The following is a 17,470-nucleotide window of genomic DNA, read 5'->3' as shown; positions in this document are numbered from 1 at the left end:
TTTACTATTTTCTACATTGTAGAATAATAGTGAAGACATCAAAACTATGGAAATAACACATATGGAATCATGTAGTAACCAAAAAACTGTTAATCAAATCAAAATATGTTTTAGATTCTTCAAAGCCACCCTTTGCATTGATTACAGCTTTGCACACTCTTGGCATTCTCTCAACCAGCTTCACCTGCAATGCTTTTCCAACAGTCTTGAAGGAGTTCCCACATATACTATAGCACAGGACAATGACCCAAAACACACCTCCTAGATGTGTAATGGCTATTTGACCAAGAAGGAGAGTGATGGGAGTGCTGCATCAGATGACGTGGCCTCCACAATCACCCCCTGCTTTTACTTCACTCTTTGGTCCAACTCATCTCAAATCATCTCAATTTGGTTGAGGTCGGGTGATTGTGGAGGCCACGTCATCTGATGCAGCACTCCATCACTCTCCTTCTTGGTCAAATAGCCATTACACATCACGGAGGTGTGTTTTGGGTCATTGTCCTGTTGAAAAACAAATGATAGTCCCACTAAGCGCATATATTTGGGCTGCAATTTCTGAGGCTGGTAACTCTAATGAACTTATCTTCTGCAGCAGAGGTAACTCTGGGTCTTCCATTCCTGTGGCGGTCCTCATGAGAGCCAGTTTCATCATAGCGCTTGATGGTTTTTGCAACTGCACTTGAAGAAACTTTCAAAGTTCTTGACATTTTCTGAATTGACTGACCTTCATGTCTTAAAGTAAAGATGGACTGTCATTTCTATTTGCTTATTTGAGGTGGTCTTGCCATAATATGGACTTGGTATTTTACCAAATAGGGCTATGTTCTGTATACCACCCCTACCTTGTCACAACACAACTGATTGGTTCAAACGCATTAAGAAGGAATGAAATACCTTTTAAATACCTAATAATAACTTTTAACAAGGCACACCTGTTAATTGAATTGCATTCCAGGTGACTACCTTATGAAGCTAGTTGAGAGAATGCCAAGAGTGTGCAACGCTGTCTTCAAGGCAAATGGTGGCTACTTTGAAGAATCTCAAATATAAAATGTATTTTGAATTGTTTAACACTTTTTTGGGTTACTACATGATTCCATATGTGTTATTTCACAGTTTTGATGTCTTCACTATTATTCTACAATGTAGAAAATAGTAAAAAAAATAAAGAAAAACCCTTGAATGACTAGGTGTGTCCAAACTTTTGACTAGTACTGTAATTCCACTTTGACATTATTCAGTATTGTGTGTCGGCAATTGACAAAAAAATCTACATTTAATCCATTTTAAATTCAGGCTGTAACACAACAAGATGTGGGAAATAGTCAAGAGGTGTGAATTCTTTCTGAAGGCACTGTATGTATCAAAGCACCTTTGACACCATGGAAGTTCCAAACAAGGGGTTCTTTAAAGATATATAACCTACTCTATGACCCCACCTTTAACCTCCTCCTGCTCCCTGATCCCCCTTTAACCTCCTACTGCTCCCTGATCCCCCTTTAACCTCCTACTGATCCCCCTTTAACCTCCTCCTGCTCCCTGATCCCCCTTTAACCTCCTACTTCTCCCTGATCCCCCTTTACCTCCTACTGATCCCCCTTTAACCTCCTACTGCTCCCTGATCCCCCTTTAACCTCCTACTGCTCCCTGATCCCCCTTTAACCTCCTACTGATCCCCCTTTAACCTCCTACTGCTCCCTGATCCCCCTTTAACCTCCTCCTGCTCCCTGATCCCCCTTTAACCTCCTCCTGCTCCCTGATCCCCCTTTAACCTCCTACTGCTCCCTGATCCCCCTTTACCTCCTACTGATCCCCCTTTAACCTCCTACTGCTCCCTGATCCCCCTTTAACCTCCTACTGCTCCCTGATCCCCCTTTAACCTCCTCCTGCTCCCTGATCCCCCTTTAACCTCCTACTGCTCCCTGATCCCCCTTTACCTCCTACTGATCCCCCTTTAACCTCCTACTGCTCCCTGATCCCCCTTTAACCTCCTACTGCTCCCTGATCCCCCTTTAACCTCCTCCTGCTCCCTGATCCCCCTTTAACCTCCTACTGCTCCCTGATCCCCCTTTAACCTCCTACTGCTCCCTGATCCCCCTTTACCTCCTACTGATCCCCCTTTAACCTCCTACTGCTCCCTGATCCCCCTTTAACCTCCTACTGCTCCCTGATCCCCCTTTAACCTCCTACTGCTCCCTGATCCCCCTTTAACCTCCTACTGCTCCCTGATCCCCCTTTAACCTCCTACTGCTCCCTGATCCCCCTTTAACCTCCTACTGCTCCCTGATCCCCCTTTAACCTCCTACTGCTCCCTGATCCCCCTTTAACCTCCTACTGCTCCCTGATCCCCCTTTACCTCCTACTGCTCCCTGATCCCCCTTTAACCTCCTCCTGCTCCCTGATCCCCCTTCACCTCGACCCCCATTTAACCTCCTACTGTATGGGATAACACATTTAACTGACTCCCATTTAACCTCCTACTGTATGGGATAACACATTTAACTGACCCCCCTTTAACCTCCTACTGTATGGTGTCACACATTTAACTGACCCCCCTTTAACCTCCTACTGTATGGTGTCACACATTTAACTGACCCCCCTTTAACCTCCTCCTGTATGGGGTAACACATTCAGCTCACTGACCCCCATTTAATCCCTGACCCACCTTTAACCTCACTGCTACCATCCAGATCCTCATTTCCGTATCCTAATAATCCCATCGTCTAGTGTTGTCGTTGTCACAGAGTTAAGAATGTGCCGTAAGGTCACTCCACAGCTAGCTTGAAATGTTGTCGATGGAGCCATCAAATTGGATCCTTTTGTATAGCTCAATCGGCCGGTACGTTGTCAAGGAGGATGGTCGCTGGTTTGAGCCCGTTATGGGGACACGGACAGTGGAGGACGATATACTGTGAGCAGCTGACTGCCGTCGGTTTCATGATGTTGAGAGACGGACAGTATATGAGAGATGACTCTTCTTGACCTGTGCCTGTATTCAAGTGTCTCTGAGTAGGAGTGCTGATCTAGGGTCAGTTTAGCCTTTTAGATCATAATGAAGACGATTATGTGGACCTGATCCTAGATATGCCTTCTCAACGTGTCACTCTTCACCCATCTATACTAGCTGTAAAACAGTAGGACATTTCTGTGATTTGACCCGAATGATAACTTTACAGTCGTTTTTTTGTTTAGCATTGTGTAAATCAAGTAGAATAATTCATTGAGGAATAGTTGCACCTTATTTATCTATAGTATATATCCAACTTTTAGAATATTGTCTTGGCTTTTGCCCTAATATGGTTTCCTTGAATATGATGTGATGCCTTCAGCCTTAGGCATTCCCATCACTTCCACTCTTTATAACTGCATTTATTGTCTATAGTTCAACTTCTGACAGTTGAGATTTTGACATTTGAAAGTGAACTGACACAACCGTGTTCCCACAACATGATAACCAGCAGCTTGACTTAATTGGTTAAGTTCCCTTGCTATTTTGTCTATCGATAGCGAGCTACACTGTACTCTGGTGATATATATATATATATATATATATATATATATATCTTCAACGTCAGAAGACAATAGAGGGAATAATGTGGGGAAAATAGCATGACGTAAGCAGCTAATTCACCTCATCAATAGAGAATTGTGACAGCATTTGAAAGACAACCAACTTGTATGCTAAAGAAAAATGATTTTAAATGTGACTGACCAGCAATGTGAAAGTAGAACACTGGGGTGTTTAACTAATGTTCTCCAGTGCATTTGTGCTGTATTCTATGATTATGTCATTGTTGATGGAGATAACTAGGAGAGCCTGCTCTTCTGTATGCTTCTTTTTAGACTAGGCTGTTTTGACAAACAAGGCAGAGATTGTATATGTTAGAAGTTGCTGCTCAAATACCCCAAAGCCTTATTAGAATTATGAATAGCAATTATTTCAAGCTTCATCAAAACAAATGTTTTCTTTCCAACAGTGGTTGGTTGGAACCAATACAAAAAAACTATACAATACAAAGTGATTGACAGTTATTGGTATAACTCATTTGAGCCATCAAAATGACAGAAAAAAAAAAAATGTTTTCTTGGTACCAAAATATTTAGCTGGCTATGTTTGCTACAAATGTCTTTCCTGGGTAAAGAACCATTGTTGCATAGGGGGAAGAACCCAGAGACATATATATATATATATACAGTATTAATGTATATATGGCTCTGATAGAATCCAGTTCCCCTATAGGGTGTCCTGCATGTACGTATGTGACATGCAGCCGTGTATAGAGAAAACAAACTGCTTGTTAAGTGTTTGAAACTGTGGTGTTTCAGAAAGGATACTTTAACCTTTTTCCTTTAGGTGTTGGTCTCAAATTAAACAAATAAATAAAACAAAAAATCTAAAGATAAAAACCTTTTGGAGTGTTTTTCAGACTCCCAAATCAAAATGTTAATAATAAGCTGTTGTACAACGTCTGGTTGATAAGAAATATCGGTTATTTTTTTGTACCTTTAAAAACAACTTGGGGGGCAGGGGGGAGGGGGGGTGCTGAGTCTTTTACCCCTTGTCCTATTTTCCTTTTAAAGGACTAGCCTAGCTTTTTAAACATTAACCCGTTAGAGAAATGTTTGTTTGAGGAAATAAGCTTTTAAAGTGGCAGCCGCTCCACTTAAAACCAGGGGTTAAATATGGATTTTGTAAGGTGATGAAACTGTCCTGTCTCTCTGTCCCACAAAATTGCTAAATTTTTCATATAAATCTATTGAACTGTCACTGTACCCTGAAGGTGGTGGGACTATTGGTTGTTGGTCACACCCCTTCCTCCCACCTCCCAATTTAATCCCTGCTCGTCATAACACACTGGATACTTGTATGTGTGTGTGTAATATATATATTATATATATATATAATATATATATTTACTTTGTCTTCATTACGTTTCTCTCCTCTCTTCAGACTGTTCTCTATAGTTTTACTACTTTAGATTCTCCATTTTGCCTTTTCTCCTGTGAAAATCTGATTCCTAAAGGTGGGCCTAGAATGATTGTTTACAATTGTATTCCATTTGATCTCTGGATATTCTGTAAATATTGTAATTCATTGTCTTTTTTTAACTTGTTAATAAAGTTATCAGATAACGGTATATTGTGTTTGTTGTTATGGATCATATTTCCACTTAGTGCATCTGTTGTTTCCAATCAGATATACAGTGCCTTGCGAAAGTATTCGGCCCCCTTGAACTTTGCGACCTTTTGCCACATTTCAGGCTTCAAACATAAAGATATAAAACTGTATTTTTTTGTGAAGAATCAACAACAAGTGGGACACAATCATGAAGTCGAACGACATTTATTGGATATTTCAAACTTTTTTAACAAATCAAAAACTGAAAAATTGGGCGTGCAAAATTATTCAGCCCCTTTACTTTCAGTGTAGCAAACTCTCTCCAGAAGTTCAGTGAGGATCTCTGAATGATCCAATGTTGACCTAAATGACTAATGATGATAAATACAATCCACCTGTGTGTAATCAAGCCTCCGTATAAATGCACCTGCACTGTGATAGTCTCAGAGGTCCGTTAAAAGCGCAGAGAGCATCATGAAGAACAAGGAACACACCAGGCAGGTCCGAGATACTGTTGTGAAGAAGTGTAAAGCCGGATTTGGATACAAAAAGATTTCCCAAGCTTTAAACATCCCAAGGAGCACTGTGCAAGCGATAATATTGAAATGGAAGGAGTATCAGACCACTGCAAATCTACCAAGACCTGGCCGTCCCTCTAAACTTTCAGCTCATACAAGGAGAAGACTGATCAGAGATGCAGCCAAGAGGCCCATGATCACTCTGGATGAACTGCAGAGATCTACAGCTGAGGTGGGAGACTCTGTCCATAGGACAACAATCAGTCGTATATTGCACAAATCTGGCCTTTATGGAAGAGTGGCAAGAAGAAAGCCATTTCTTAAAGATATCCATAAAAAGTGTCGTTTAAAGTTTGCCACAAGCCACCTGGGAGACACACCAAACATGTGGAAGAAGGTGCTCTGGTCAGATGAAACCAAAATTGAACTTTTTGGCAACAATGCAAAACGTTATGTTTGGCGTAAAAGCAACACAGCTGAACACACCATCCCCACTGTCAAACATGGTGGTGGCAGCATCATGGTTTGGGCCTGCTTTTCTTCAGCAGGGACAGGGAAGATGGTTAAAATTGATGGGAAGATGGATGGAGCCAAATACAGGACCATTCTGGAAGAAAACCTGATGGAGTCTGCAAAAGACCTGAGACTGGGACGGAGATTTGTCTTCCAACAAGACAATGATCCAAAACATAAAGCAAAATCTACAATGGAATGGTTCAAAAATAAACATATCCAGGTGTTAGAATGGCCAAGTCAAAGTTCAGACCTGAATCCAATCGAGAATCTGTGGAAAGAACTGAAAACTGCTGTTCACAAATGCTCTCCATCCAACCTCACTGAGCTCGAGCTGTTTTGCAAGGAGGAATGGGAAAAAATGTCAGTCTCTCGATGTGCAAAACTGATAGAGACATACCCCAAGCGACTTACAGCTGTAATCGCAGCAAAAGGTGGTGCTACAAAGTATTAACTTAAGGGGGCTGAATAATTTTGCACGCCCAATTTTTCAGTTTTTGATTTGTTAAAAAAGTTTGAAATATCCAATAAATGTCGTTCCACTTCATGATTGTGTCCCACTTGTTGTTGATTCTTAAAATACAGTTTTATATCTTTATGTTTGAAGCCTGAAATGTGGCAAAAGGTCGCAAAGTTCAAGGGGGCCGAATACTTTCGCAAGGCACTGTATATGGTGTCTTTTGACACCACAGGATCAGTATATTCTCCATTGTCACAAATTCCCAGAAATTCCAGGTCAATCCACCCAATACTTTGAATAGGACACCATACCATTGTTTCAGGTTATTGACACTCCAAAAACAGCACTTTGTACAGGCGTATCTATTAGTATACTTATCACGACAGATGTCATGAATCGTAAATGAATAAGCTCTAAGGGGCTCCTGAGTGGTGCAGCGGTCTAAGGCACTGCATCTCAGTGCTAGAGGCGTCACTACAGACCCTGGTTCGATTCCATTCCGTGATTGGAAGCCCCATAGGGAGTACCCAGCGTCGTCCGGGTTTGGGTTTGGCTGCGGCATGCCGTCATTGTAAATAATAATTTGTTCTTAACTGACTTGCATAGTCAAATAAAGGTAAGCAAGCTCCCAGGAAAGCAATTAGCAAAAATGAATGCTTGGCTTTCAAGGGCAGAACAGATGTGATTCAGTGAGATAAAATAATACTGAAGTGTTTCACAATCACGGCTATGCCAGCCAATACATTTTAATTCCTTGCACTGATCATTCATTATTTACATAGTATTTACTCATCCCAACCCTCATGAGTTCTCATCACCTTTGAGTGTAATTATTGTTTTTGGATGATTGCCGAGACATGGATAATAATACCAAATACCTTTTATTTGCTGTAGTTGTGGTAGTACACGTGGCTTGTTTGAATGTGTCTGTCAGAGACAGTGGCAATCTTTTGTTAGATCAAATGTCTTTATGCATCGTCAATCTTGTGTTAGTGGAGGGATGCAGCCACCCCTGGGCAGCAGAGGACAAAGAGAAGGTTGACAGGAGAAGGCGTAGTGAGGGTGCATCCAAAATGGCACCCTATCCCCTATTTAGTGCACTACTTTTGGCCAGGGTACATAGGTGCTCTGGTCAAAAGTAGTGCACTGTGTAGGGAATAAAGTGCCATTTTGGGACGCAAGCCTGAATCCCTCACCTCCAGTCTCAAATAAAAGAATGTGACAGACAGTCGTTTAGGCTTTGAAACCAACGGACAAAGCCAGGCTGGGGCTCCCTCTTTATCTGTCTGAGAGAGTGGCCAGAGAAGAGAGAGAGAAAGGACAAAGACAACAGCCAGTACTGTAGCTACCAGAAATATGAGCTGTTCTTGGACAGGCGAGAGTTCTTAGAACTATCTGTTTGTATTAAACAGCCATTGTTTGCTACTCGTCTTTGGTGCAAACACCACTGCCACATTTTTTTTACTGCGACATGATCACATCAACTGACCTGACCTTATCGAAGTGATAGTAAGATATGAGAGTGAAGTCTTGTGCACTTTGAAGTATATATCAACCTTAAATACAGGACTTTCATTGAACCCTTCTAATATTTTGATGAACCAAATACCAATACTAGATATGCCAGTCTCAACCCCATATTGACCGCTTCTGCTCTGCCTCTTGTTGATGTCAATATCTATCATAGTTTTACTCAAAATGCATTTGATTTTACCATGCTCTATGTAGGCTGTCCTCTTGGATGGTTGCCATGGAGAGTCTACACTCAGAGCAGCCCATATTTGTCAAAACAGCTTGTCCACAGGAAATAGCTCTGGAGTGAGGCGACATCCCAGTGGTCTGCAACTCTGTGTTCCACCCTTCCACCCATTACATGATCATGGCTTCTCTCTCTCACTCATTCACATCTCGCTCATCAACTCTGTGGAACTGAGTTCAACTGATCCGAACCACAATCCCAGAGGAACGCAAGACTGCTAGTCGTGTACATGATAAACGACAACGGATACATTTGGGACACAGAAACAGTGGGGAAATGTAGGCCTATGTAAAAAATAAAATAATAATAATAATAATAAATGACTAATTAAAAAGTAGCCTTTGGCATTTTAGAATATAATATACTTGTAGTGTTAAAAGACAGCTGTTATTCGTCAATGAGTCGCTCATCAAACCACCTCGTTTAAGCGTTGAGTTTCTTTTCTTACTACGTCCAAATCAAAGTCTTACTCTCAGCTTAGTATTTCACAGGTCTAACATCATCTTTAAAAATATCTCCAAGACATGGGGGATCAGGAGTAGTAATCTCTGAAGCTCACCACTTCTGAGGGGCCGACAGCAGACTGACGACCCCTAGAGACAGACGGAGAGGGATAGAAGGAATCCTGATGCTTTAAGGCACCGCTATCCAATGACTGGACCAGAATGAAACAGGGGAGTGTGGGGGGGAGAGAGAGAGAGAGAGAGAGAGAGAGAGAGAGAGAGAGAGAGAGATAGAGAAAGAGAGAGAGAGAGAGGAAGTAAGATAGAGTGTGTGTGTGTGGGGGGGGGGGTTATTGTATCCAGGGATAGTTAAACATGGAAAATTCTCCCTCGTGGGGACATTTCCCCCGTTACAATTAGGGTTAGAATTGGTTTAAGGTTAGGGTTACGATAGACCGCTGCACCACTCAGGATGCCTAAGGCAACAGCCTGGGATCGAACCCAGGTTGTGTCACAACCGGCCGTGACCAGGAGTCCCATAGGCCGGTGCACAATTGCCCCAGCATCGTCCGGGTTAGGGGAGGGTTTGGTCCAGCATCGTCCGGGTTAGGGGAGGGTTTGGTCCAGCATCGTCCGGGTTAGGGGAGGGTTTGGCCGGGGGGGATTTACTTGGCTAATCCCGCTCTAGCGATGCCATCTGGCGGACTGGGCGCATGCAGGCTGACTTTGGTCGTCAGTTGAAAGGTGTTTCCCCCGACACATTGGTGCAGCTGGCTTCCGGGTTATGTGGGCGGGTGTTAAGGAGCACAGTTTGGCGAGTCATGTTTCAGAGAATGCATGACTCGACCTTCGCCTATCCTGAGCCCATTCTGCTGTTGCAGCGATGAGACAAGATCGCAATCACGAAATTGGGGAGAAAAAGGGGGTAGATTTTTCTGTCTCTAGGAGGTCGATACAGTGTCTCTAGAGGGTCTATACCGTGTCTCTAGTAGGTCTATACTGTCTCTCTAGTAGGTCTATACTGTGTCTCTAGAGGGTCTATACCGTGTCTCTAGTAGGTCTATACTGTGTCTCTAGTAGGTCTATACTATGTCTCTAGTAGGTCTATACTGTGTCTCTAGTAGGTCCATACTCTCTAGTAGAAATATACTGTGTCTCTAGTGGGTCTATACTGTGTCTCTAGTGGGTCTATACTGTGTCTCTATTGGGTCTATACTGTGTCTCTAGTGGGTCTATACTGTGTCTCTAGTGGGTACATACTGGGTCTCTAGTAGGTTTATACTGTGTCTCTAGTGGGTCTATACTGTGTCTCTAGTGGGTCTATACTGTGTCTCTAGTGGGTACATACTGTGTCTCTAGTGGGTACATACTGTGTCTCTAGTAGGTCTATACTGTGTCCCTATTGGGTCTATACTGTGTCTCTAGTGGGTCTATACTGTGTCTCTAGTGGGTACATACTGTGTCTCTAGTGGGTCTATACTGTGTCTCTAGTAGAAATATACTGTGTCTCTAGTGGGTCTATACTGTGTCTCTAGTGGGTACATACTGTGTCTCTAGTGGGTATATACTGTGTCTCTAGTGGGTCTATACTGTGTCTCTAGTGGGTCTATACTGTGTCTCTAGTGGGTACATACTGTGTCTCTAGTGGGTCTATACTGTGTCTCTAGTGGGTCTATACTGTGTCTCTAGTGGGTCTATACTGTGTCTCTAGTGGGTATATACTCCCAAGTAGTTTTTCTTTTTAAAGTTAGGGTTATGGTAAAGGTAAAGGCAATGGTTATGGTAAGGGTTAGGGATAGAATTAGGGGTTAAAGAAATCAATTTTAGGTCCCCACAAGGATAGAAGAACATAACTGTGTGTGTGTGTGTGTGTGTGTGTGTGTGTGTGTCAGAGAGAGAGAGAGAGAGAGAGAAAGAAAAATACAGAATGTGTGTGTGAGCTGAGACCTTGGCCACACCCTATATAGGCACCCCCAGATCAGACCTATTGCCCTTCTGCCCCCGCCCATGCCCCCCGCCCCTACAGCGAGGACCTCAACATGGCAGCTGCACATGCCCAGACCTTGAGTAGAGCAACAGGTCCAACCTCCACTAATACACCCGCCCAAGCCCCATCCTGCGACCCAAGAGGCATGCACCAGACGCCCAGCATGCTCTGCTCACACCTAATGGTCCGGGCCTAAACCACACAAATGGCAACACTAGACACTATGGAACACAAAGCTTTTACTATCTCATCCTGGAATATGCAAGGTCTGAGGTACTGACTGTTACTTTTGATTTTGACCCCCCCTTTGTTCAGGGACACATTATTCCATTTCTGTTAGTCACGTGTCTGTGGAACTTGTTCAGTTTATGTCTCAGTTGTGGAATATTGTTATGTTCATACAAATATTTACACATGTTAAGTTTGCTGAAAATAAACGCAGTTGACAGTGAGAGGACGTTTCTTTTTTTGCTGAGTTTAGTTATATGCAAAGGTTATTGTTCAGCATCTGTAATGCAACTTAAATAATGAAAAAAATAAAAATCATAACAAAAAACAACTAAAGAAAAGACTCAAAGACAAAAATATATAATTAATGGACAATGAGGTTAAAACCATTCGGAGTAAAGAAATCATACCGGCTGTGATGACATCAGCTTTGTCAGTCCAAGACGTCTTGAACTTTGGCAGAAGGATTTCAGCAGCAATAAGCTGTGGCTACTCCATCATTTCTCCAAAGCACTTTTGGAGACCGTTCTGAATGGCTCTGATAAGTGGTAGGCACATTTGGCAAGATGCATCCAGCCTTTGAAGTTTTGTTTTTAGTAAGAAGATCACTGGCAGCAGCCACGCCATATGCGTGTCAAATCAAATCAAATCTTATTGGTCACATACACATGGTTAGCAGATGTTAATGCAAGTGTAGCGAAATGCTTGTGCTTCTAGTTCCGACCGTGCAGTTATATCTAACAAGTAAACTAACAATTTCACAACTACCTTATACACACAAGTGTAAAGGAATGATTAAGAATATGTACATATAAATATATGGATGAGCGATGGCCGAACGGCATAGGCAAGATGCAGTAGATGGTATAGAGTACAGTATATACATATGAGATGAGTAGTGTAAACATTATATAAAGTGGCATTGTTTAAGTGACTAGTGATACATTTATTACATCCAATTATTAATTATTAAAGTAGCTAAAGATGAGTCTGTATGTTGGCAGCAGCCACTCAATGTTAGGGATGGCTGTTTAACAGTCTGATGGCCTTGAGATAGAAGCTGTTTTTCAGTCTCTCGGTCCCAACTTTGATGCACACATACTGACCTCGCCTTCTGGATGATAGCGGGGTGAACAGGCAGTGGCTTGGGTGGTTGTTGTCCTTGATGATCTTTATGGCCTTCCTGTGACATCGGGTGGTGTAGGTGTCCTGGAGGGCAGGTAGTTTGCCCCCGGTGATGCGTTGTGCAGACCTCATCACCCTCTGGAGAGCCTTACGGTTGTGGGCGGAGCAGTTACCGTACCAAGCGGCGATACAGCCCGACAGGATGCTCTCGATTGTGCATCTGTAAAAGTTTGTGAGTGCTTTTGGTGACAGGCCAAATTTCTTCAAAATCCTGAGGTTGAAGAGGCGCTGTTGCTATCTGTGTGGGTGGACCATTTCAGCTTGTCTGTGATGTGTACGCCGAGGAACTTAAAACTTTCCACCTTCTCCACTACTGTCCCGTCGATGTGGATAGAGGGGTGCTCCCTCTGCTGTTTCCTGAAGTCCACGATCATCTCCTTTGTTTTGTTGACGTTGAGTGTGAGGTTATTTTCCTGACACCACACTCCGTGTTGGTCTCAGACTGTAGAATGTTTAGAGCTGAGACCAAACTTTGCAGTACACATTCAAGAAGGACATTTCTGCCGGGCTCAGCCTGAAAGATAAGGTAAGGTAAATGTAATACCTCTTAGAATTCTAACATTTCATGGACAATACATATTACTGTAATAGGAAAAACATTACATTGATTCAAAGAATTGCTACTCACATTTTCACTTTTAATTCTTCACACACATTTCTTATGGCATCCTCCCACTTCTCTTGTATGATACCGGTGATCCTCTCCACAGCCAGGTAAGTTGAGTTCCAGCGTGTTTGATTTGGATGGATCTACTGCAGTTTGTACTCAGTCTCTACAACTTCAGCAGCTAAAGGTTGACCGCCCCGTTTTATTCCACATGGCATTTGGCAAAAGACAACCTGGACAAACTTTTGTAGCCATCACTATTTGTTTCTGCCAAAGCAGAATCTGTTGTTGCAATCAGGTTCAGCAGGTGACAGGCACACCGTTGATGCTGAGGGAGTTGATATTCTAGGCCACTGTCATTTTCCAGGATGGAATAGGTGTCTTGGTATTCAACCTGCTCTGCTGGCTCTTCAGCATCCGAGTCTCGGGTCTGCTGACTCGACTGCCTGGCTCTGCTCACCAAAAACATTGAATGCTTTGATGAAGTTTGATCCAATGTCTGTTGTGGTTCTTACCACTTTCGCCCTGATCCTGTATGCATAATGGATGTCATCGAGGGCACCTACAAGCACATCATATGTATGGGAACCTCTCAATCTCCTGCAAGCGAGTGCAGCAGAATGTCTCACCAGAGTTTCTTCATCTATCCAGTGACATGTGACCACGATGTAACTCCTTTGATGAGCTGTCCAACAATCAGTGGTGGTGGCAACATAATTTACCTTGCCACGGTGTGCCATAACCGTCTTCTTCATGTGATTGGCAGCTTCATGTATTCTTGAACGAACAGTAGGACTGGAGATTACTTTGCATTGAGGATGCAGGGTGGTTACCAACTCTCCTCACAGATCAAATGAATGACAAGCTTGTCAACGGTTGCCTGTGAGATGCACCTGGCTCCTCCCACTGCCATCATCAGACATCATTGCTTGCTTGTAAGTTGAAGAGGTGTTTGATAGTTCCTTGGTTCGTTTGTATGTGGTTGCAGAGGTGAACATATTGTAGTTTGTCATCTTTAATGGATGTTTCCTCTGTGGACAAAATGACTGCATCAGTCTGGGCAAAATGTATATAGCCTGACCAGTTTGGTTTTATACAAATTAACTTAAACCAGCACTTAAAGTGCAATCTGTACGTATTTGGGCAATGACAACATTTTTGTTTTGGCTCTGTAGTCCAGCACATTGGATTTTAAAATCTACAATGACAATGGGGTTAAAATGCAGACTGTCAGCTATAAGAAGGTGTTTTGAATAATGTCACTCTCCAAATGCATATGGATATTGTTCTTTCTTTTCCCCAGTTATAAGAACTATAGTTTTACCAAACATGATTTTTGGCTATTATTTGAAACCCAGTGATCCAACCAGATATAGCTAGGTAATAAGCAAACAAACAAAAAAGAATGCACACACCTACAAATCCCAGGTCTCAAAATGATTTATTTATTTTATCTTCACAAGTTTATTAATTTCACGTTTTTTTATTTCACCTTTATTTAACCAGGTAGGCAAGTTGAGAACAAGTTCTTATTTACAATTGCGACCTGGCCAAGATAAAGCAAAGTAATTCGACACATACAACGACACAGAGTTACACATGGAGTAAAACAAACATAGTCAATAATACAGTAGAAAAATAAGTATATATACAATGTGAGCAAATGAGGTGAGATAAGGGAGGTAAAGGCAAAAAAAGGCCATGGTGGCGAAGTAAATACAATATAGCAAGTAAACCACTAGAATCGTAGATTTGCAGTGTAAGAATGTGCAAAGTAGAGATAGAAATAATGGGGTTTAGCTATCACCAACATCTTAAATTATGAGGATGGCTAGCTACTAGCCACCATAATGTCAATGAGGTAGTAGCCCGCACTACAGCTTATATATAGTTCCTTCAGCTGTGTAAAGACATTGGTCAGGGTTAGCTTCTAACTAGCTAGCAACAGGATGAGCTAGCTACCGTTAGCATTATGCTACAGATTGAATGCAACTGGCATTCATTACATAGCCTACACAACAAACGACATTCATGGCGATAAAATATATTTAGAACTTTACTTTTCGTACCATTAACTTACATGTTTCCTCAAGTTTGAAGCAGAGTAAATGTAGGCAGCCACCTCCACCATCTTTGGTAAGCAGAGTTTACATTCCATAGTTACACTGTCTGCTCTTCTCTGCTTGTGTTTTTTGAGAAGCGGTCAGGGATTTCCTTCCTCGTGGTCTTCAGAAGACCCGACCACTGTCTCTGTATGTGTCTGTATTGTCTCCTGAACCTGCTCAATTTGTTTTTCAAGTTGATTAGACAACCTTTTTTTCATGGCATGTAGCTACGTTTTTTTTTTTACTGTTACACAATCCTGCTACGGATCATCATTTGGTTTACATACACAGCTGTGATTGGGCCGCTTTTATGCGACGCGTGAAATTGAATTATATTGGTCCATCTGGTCATGTAACTTGTCACTGACAAAGAAGTGAACAGTTCTAGCTGCTACAAAATAAAGAAGTTTAAGGAAAACATAAACTCAAATTGTTCCTTTTGTAATGACCTCTAAGAAACAGTGTTGCATCTTTTTTTGCCATTGTAGTCATATAAGAAAACTGTGGTAAGCCATCAGTAGATTTATAATTGAACACATTTTTTATGAAGTTCTTACACTATTGTGGAGAGATATACCGCTTGGATTCTTTACCTACGATAGAAATAAGCTGAAACATTTTTATGTAATTAATTTTATTATTATTTGGGCCACGTTTCATATTCACAAATGTAAATGTACAAACAAAAAAACACATTTTCTTACCTTACAAAAATAAATTGAACTGTATTTTAAGACAATTAAATACTCTGCTAACAAAAAAGCTGTTGGAATTATAAGTGTATGTGTAATGTGTCACGACTTCCTCCGAAGTTGGTGCCTCTCCTTGTTCGGGTGGCATTCGGTGGTCCACGTCACCGGCTTTCTAGCCGCCACCGATTTACGTTTATTTTTCCAGTTGTTCTGTCTTGATTGTACACACCTGGTTTCCATTAAGTTATAATGTATTCCCTATTTAACCCTCTGGTTCCCACATGGTTTTGTGTGTGTTTGTTCTTTGTTAAGTAGTCGCTCTGGTGTGTCGAGCTGGAATATTTTTCCCTGTATGGAATTTGTTTTTGATTTTCAGTGTAAGTACGTTGTTACTCAGTTCTGTGTCCTGCGCCTGACTCCGCCCTACCTGCTGCACACGGACTCTTGACAGTATGTCCCTTAAGGTCCTTGTGTAATGTGTATTGTACACCCTAGCCCCGCCCCTAGCCCAATTGTCCATTGTATATTTTTCATATATACTTGTGTTCCCACATGTACTTCCTGTATTGAGTTAATAATAAAAATGTAATAAAAGTTCTAGCTGCTACAAAAGGCGCACATTTTATGTGCTTGCCATGATGTGTATCCGTTTTCTAGATTGTACTCTGTAACAGATGGTTTTGAAAATGTACTTTATTAAAAATGTACTTAAGTAAAAGTACAGCCTTTAAAAAATACTCAAAAGTACAAGTACACAGAAAAGCTACTCAATTACAGGAACGTGAGTAGTTGTAATTCGTTACTTCCACCACTGGGTATCAGCCTACTCTATGACTCCCACAGAACACAACGCTGTAGAGTTGAACAAATATAAGCATAATCTTATTTCGGGACTTTGACTGTGGACAATCACCTCCCCAGTTAGTCTATTGTGTGTAATGAACATTAATTTTGCACTGTACAGACTGACATATAGATTGTGCACCAATGAAATTGGGGTATCAACCTACTTGTTGAGACCCACAGTAGGGTGACGCGGATTGTGCGGGACAGTCCTCCATTTTGGCCCTTTATTCCACGTCCCGCAACCAAACAATGTCCCGCATTTTATCAACAAATTCATACACCACAAATGTAGAACAAAAGGTAAATTGTCCCGTATTTCAGTCAGACATTCCAACCTGTCTCTTGCATTAATGTTGCTGGTAGGAAAATATATATAGCATATACGGATGTGGTACTGATGATTAACACTTGTCCAATTATTGTTGAGATCTAATATTAGCGGAGCGCAAGACGAGAAGTAGGCCAATGTCAGAGGCCTATAGTCAACCAATCACATTTTTGAAATCCTTTCAGGCTAAATTCCAGCTAACCTTGAAGAGGACAGTTAGTCCTGACTACTCACAAAATGCGTGCTTCTGCTGAAGAGCAAAAGTAACTAAATAGCCGAATTAGACTGAAAGATATAAGATAATTTAATCAAACTTGTCAGGCTCTCCAGTCTCAATGCTCATTAGTTGCTCATTCAACACATTTGCCGCTTCTTCACTCAATACCGTTTAAGAAGTCCCCGAGACCAACCAGAATGTTTCCTGTGCCACATATTCCCATATTGTCATAAACCAGCCACACTTGTGGTCTCTCGTTTTTGCATCACCAAAGTTTGCACGAGGGAAAATAATAGACTAGGTGTGGCTGGTGCGCTTAAATGAGCTCGTTCTGTGCAGCGAACTGCAGGGGGTAGGTATACTGTAGTGCTGCCAGAGCGCACCGGAGCGTCACTTCGCCACTTCTGACAGTGGTGCTCGTTTAGTAAAGTTAAAATCAAAGCTGAATCAATGTCTTGGA

The 17,470-nt window shown here is 41.9% G+C and overlaps 3 long non-coding RNA genes across 4 annotated transcripts; 1 reads left to right on the top strand and 2 right to left on the bottom strand.

The window, feature by feature from the left end:
* Nucleotides 1-1,449: 1,449 nt before the first annotated feature.
* LOC149979071 (uncharacterized) lies at nucleotides 1,450-1,698 on the bottom strand. Its single transcript, XR_016484871.1, has 2 exons — nucleotides 1,609-1,698; nucleotides 1,450-1,558 (listed from the first exon to the last, which is right to left on the bottom strand). It is a non-coding gene; the product is annotated as an uncharacterized LOC149979071 (long non-coding RNA).
* A 9,328-nt stretch (nucleotides 1,699-11,026) lies between these two features.
* Nucleotides 11,027-15,199, bottom strand: LOC110536957 (uncharacterized). 2 transcript variants are annotated; one of them, XR_016484869.1, is made up of 3 exons: nucleotides 14,903-15,188; nucleotides 12,844-13,853; nucleotides 11,027-12,729 (listed from the first exon to the last, which is right to left on the bottom strand). It is a non-coding gene; the product is annotated as an uncharacterized LOC110536957 (long non-coding RNA). The 2 variants fall into 2 exon arrangements; XR_002475531.3 differs by having other exon boundaries at nucleotides 11,262-12,729; nucleotides 14,892-15,199.
* On the top strand, nucleotides 12,528-15,530 carry LOC149979070 (uncharacterized). Its single transcript, XR_016484870.1, has 2 exons — nucleotides 12,528-12,741; nucleotides 12,926-15,530. It is a non-coding gene; the product is annotated as an uncharacterized LOC149979070 (long non-coding RNA).
* The last annotated feature ends 1,940 nt before the right edge of the window (nucleotides 15,531-17,470 follow it).

This window comes from Oncorhynchus mykiss, chromosome 12 (assembly GCF_057628025.1).
Source record: "Oncorhynchus mykiss isolate SJ-2025 chromosome 12, ASM5762802v1, whole genome shotgun sequence".
Lineage (NCBI taxonomy): Eukaryota > Metazoa > Chordata > Actinopteri > Salmoniformes > Salmonidae > Oncorhynchus > Oncorhynchus mykiss.
This window is presented reverse-complemented; position numbering and strand designations above follow the sequence as displayed.